This window comes from Cynoglossus semilaevis, chromosome 10 (genome assembly GCF_000523025.1).
Source record: "Cynoglossus semilaevis isolate Cse_v1.0 chromosome 10, Cse_v1.0, whole genome shotgun sequence".
Classification (NCBI taxonomy): Eukaryota; Metazoa; Chordata; class Actinopteri; order Pleuronectiformes; family Cynoglossidae; genus Cynoglossus; species Cynoglossus semilaevis.
Window position 1 is genome coordinate 13,914,977 of NC_024316.1, and position 3,841 is coordinate 13,918,817.

The 3,841-nt window shown below is 41.3% G+C and overlaps 1 protein-coding gene across 1 annotated transcript in view; it reads right to left on the bottom strand.

Annotated features, from left to right (window-relative positions):
• Window positions 1-2,149, bottom strand: part of oprl1 (opiate receptor-like 1) — a 38,972-nt gene extending 36,823 nt beyond the window's left edge. The window contains exon 1 of the mRNA XM_008318934.3: window positions 1,506-2,149. The gene's annotated coding sequence lies outside the window, so the exon portion shown is untranslated. The remainder of the gene's footprint in view (window positions 1-1,505) is intronic.
• Between the last annotated feature and the right edge of the window lie 1,692 nt (window positions 2,150-3,841).

The window sequence follows — 3,841 nt, forward strand, 5'->3', positions numbered from 1 at the left end:
CACACTCAGAGTAGCACCTGGCTGTAGTGCATATGAGAATGGAGAAGCTGCACGTGTAGTAGACGTGAAGCTGTGCCTACAGTACAAGTACTTCAGAGGGGTCAAGACCTTGGTCAAGACCTTGGTCAAGACCTTGGTCAAGACCAAGTCACTGTGCACTATTTTGTCCCTGAGTGAAAGGAGGCAGTGTTCACAAAAATGTAAATCTGGATTCAGACGAAGGTCTTTTTGAATATGATGGGAATAGCATTTGTACTGTGGTACCGTTGTTCCTCACACACTGGAACACTTTGACTTGGTTGCCATGGTCTTCTATTTGCGTTGCCTTGTGTCAGAGCAGCTTCAAGCAGTGTATTCCATTTACATGATGGATGGCATTTGAGTTTTGTAGACACGAGACGTAGAGACACAGAGATAGAAGTTCTAACAGCTAATGCTAGAGAAGTACAAAAATACATGTTCACTTAGCCAAGATGTCAATTTAACAAGAGAGTAACATGACAGCAAAATGTATGTCAAGTTTTACCAAACAGTAAATAGTTATTAATGTCATTCTTTGTCCTGTATAATTATAATTGTTTTGTTTGTTTGTTTGTTTGTCCTGGAACAGTTTCCAACAGACATTAGAGAAATGTAAAGTATTGACTGTATAGAGACAGAGACAGGTCAACTTCTCATCCTCGTTTTACTGCCTGGTTCTTCAGGTGCAGTATAAGTTGAGGTCACAGGTAGTTTTAAGGTTTGTTCACCCTGACGCCATGATGGTACACACACAAATGATGTCGATATATGTGGATTTTAGAACATCCTGATGTCATGTATTATGTATTATTTTCTCAGTTAAACCATAATTGTGCGGTTGAGGGAGGTTTGTATCATTTTATCACTAAGAAGGCAGATTTATTTATAATTAGGTTTATAAATAAACTTCAAAACTTTTCTGGTAGAGATTGTGTGTTTCACACATGCCCATCATTTTTGTACATACCCAGAATTATTGACACTATCTGAGTGCTGACAAATGGAGTATTGAGCTGGTTTTATACCAACAGCATCCTGGAAGGAACGACTTAATGATTCACACACACACACAAACCAGGAAAAAACAACGCATAACTCTCGGCTGCAGCATCGGTGCATCAGTAAACACTCTCCCGTCAACACTTCCATATTTCTTCTCCAGGTCTCCACCTGTCACTTCAACGCACCACGAGCTGCGGCGGGTACAAACACACTGTTAGTGCCGCTCCGAACACGCAACACATGCGCACGGAACGTAATTATTTAAATTTTGCGATAAACACAACAGAACGTCACTCTATCTACACTGTTATGGCAGCCTTTCAGCCGAGCTCGACATAAACACGCTGACACACTGCAGAACCACGCATGTAGCCGCAAACAGTGGTCCCCGACAGCGTATAAACACACACACAGACACACACACGGGCGGAGATGCTGAGCACATGCTTGTACATGTCCACGGTTGTTGGTGTAGTTCATACCTGTGGTCGCGTTCAGGTCCGAACAGAACCAGGGCTCCCCGCACACCGGCCCGCGGCCACAGCGGCTCAAAGTTGTTGCGTGTCTCTTCGGGTCACTGTGAACTGAAGTGTCGCGGTTTAAGGTCTTCTTCTTCTGCTGCTCCTTAGCTGCTGCCCCCCGCTGTCACCGGCAAGTTGTGGTTGTCAAGGTCACAAATCCCGAAATGTCGGTCAGTCGGGAAGTCCATCGGTGTGTCTGTCCAGGTTTCCCCCGGATGAAGAGGAGGGGAGAGAAAAACCGCTTCACCTCCAGTCTGCATCAAGGAGAGAGAGAGAGAGAGAGAGAGAGAGAGGGAGAGGGAGAGGGAGAGAGGGGTAGTATGGGGGAGTGGTAGAGCTGAAGATGTAGCTCCCCCTTCATCCCTCCACACTCTCCTCTTGAAACCCATCTTGCGTGCGCATTTGATGCAGCAGGCACAGCCGGTGTATGTGTAAGTGTGTGTTGGAATTCATGCCGTTGTGGGGAACAAAAAAAAAAAAAAAAAAGGACTGGTTACACACTGGGACTAGGACCTGTTGCACGGTGGAGTCTCCTGACTGACAATACATCAGAGTAGAAGAGACTCGTTATTTTTTGTGTCCTGTTTTATTGAAACAACAATCCTACAGAAGGTATATATTAAAGATTGAAGTTTCCAAGACAAAATAATGATGTGTGTAGTACCACTCGTGGCCAGCTGGCTGCTTCCCACCCTTTTGTCCATAAATTCTAAAATCAGAAAAGATTCACATAAAGAAACTAAATGAATGGTTTTGTATTTTAAGATAAATGTGTGTTTACAAATTTAAGAGCATTTAAACTATTTTAGTAACTGGGGAAAATGGCCCAGGTCTGTCTGATCTACCTGGTGTCTGAGGTCTCTCTATGGCCCAGGTCCGTCTGATCTACCTGGTGTCTGAGGTCTCATTAATATATTAATATGTATTAATATGTATTACCATTAGACTTTACAGGATGGTGTTAATAATATTATGATGACTGTGAATCTACTGGAAAACTAAGCGTATGTTGGATTAGTACAGCAGTGTGTATTTGTGTGTGAATTCATGGAACTCCATCTGTGGATGTGTTTATGTTCAGACTCTGTGTCATCATTGAGTCCAAGGGATGAAGTAGTGCAGCCTGATGCAGAGGAAAACGATCACATAATGACAGTGATACAGCCTGCTGATGTAATCACATCAAATTTCCCATCAACAGGATACGCCTACATTGGATTTCTCTCCAATGAATATCCAATCCTAAATGATGATGTCATACTGCCATGATCTGGGGTAAAAATAGCCCCACTGAACAAAGTAACCCCGGACCTTTACAGGGCAGACTAAGAACTTTAGTATTTCTTCATCTATAACCACTGAATGATTTTAATATTTTATGGACAAACGGTTTTGAGTTTTGTGGTCATTCGGATCAATAAATGGACAATTTGAAGTGTGAGATTTTAACAAAATTATTACTACTACCTGTTCTTCTAAACGTATTTTAATATATTGGTCATTGTAGACCAATGTTTTTCAAAAATGGGGTCACAACACAAAAAAAGGTTAGGAACCACTGTTGTGGACTATATTTTAAATTGTAAAGTCGAGCACTAGGAAACATAAATATGACATAAGCAGCTGTGAAATGAACAGATATAGTCATTATATCTGTTCTCTTTGATGTCATTTCTTTACTGGCTCTGTCTAAAATCCCATTGAGCTGTAGGTGCTGGAGACCACAGGAGACTCGTTAAACACACTCCTTCTGTAGCAGATGGAACTTTACTGACCTGAGCTCAAATTGTATCCCAACAGCTCCCAAGAGAATCTGGATATGAATAATGGAGTCATAATCCTCTACAGAGTGCGTGCACCAGATGTCAGCGGTGGAAACAGAAGTTGTCCCTTCACTACGTACAGCAGGTTAAACATTGACAACTTTTTCTTATTTATATTGTGCTTTACTTATAGGTGAAATAACAGTGAGTCCTGACGGCCCGGTGGCTACGATTACAATCTCAACTCCACCATAGTTGTCCTGTTCAACAGTTGGACAAAGGAACAAATGACCAGGCAGACCTTGATTAGTCATCCTGATCACAGAGCTACCAAGAGAAAAAAACATTAAAATTATGGAATCAGACTATTGGGTATTATTTTATGAACATTGTTCATTATTATATTAATTATAATACTGTTGTATAATAATGTACTTGATGGTTGATGCTTTTTTATTACTATTTTCTCTAAGAAGGTTTTTTTTTTTTTTTTTACCTTTAAGTGGTCTCTTTGTGTTTGCCTTAATGGAGGGA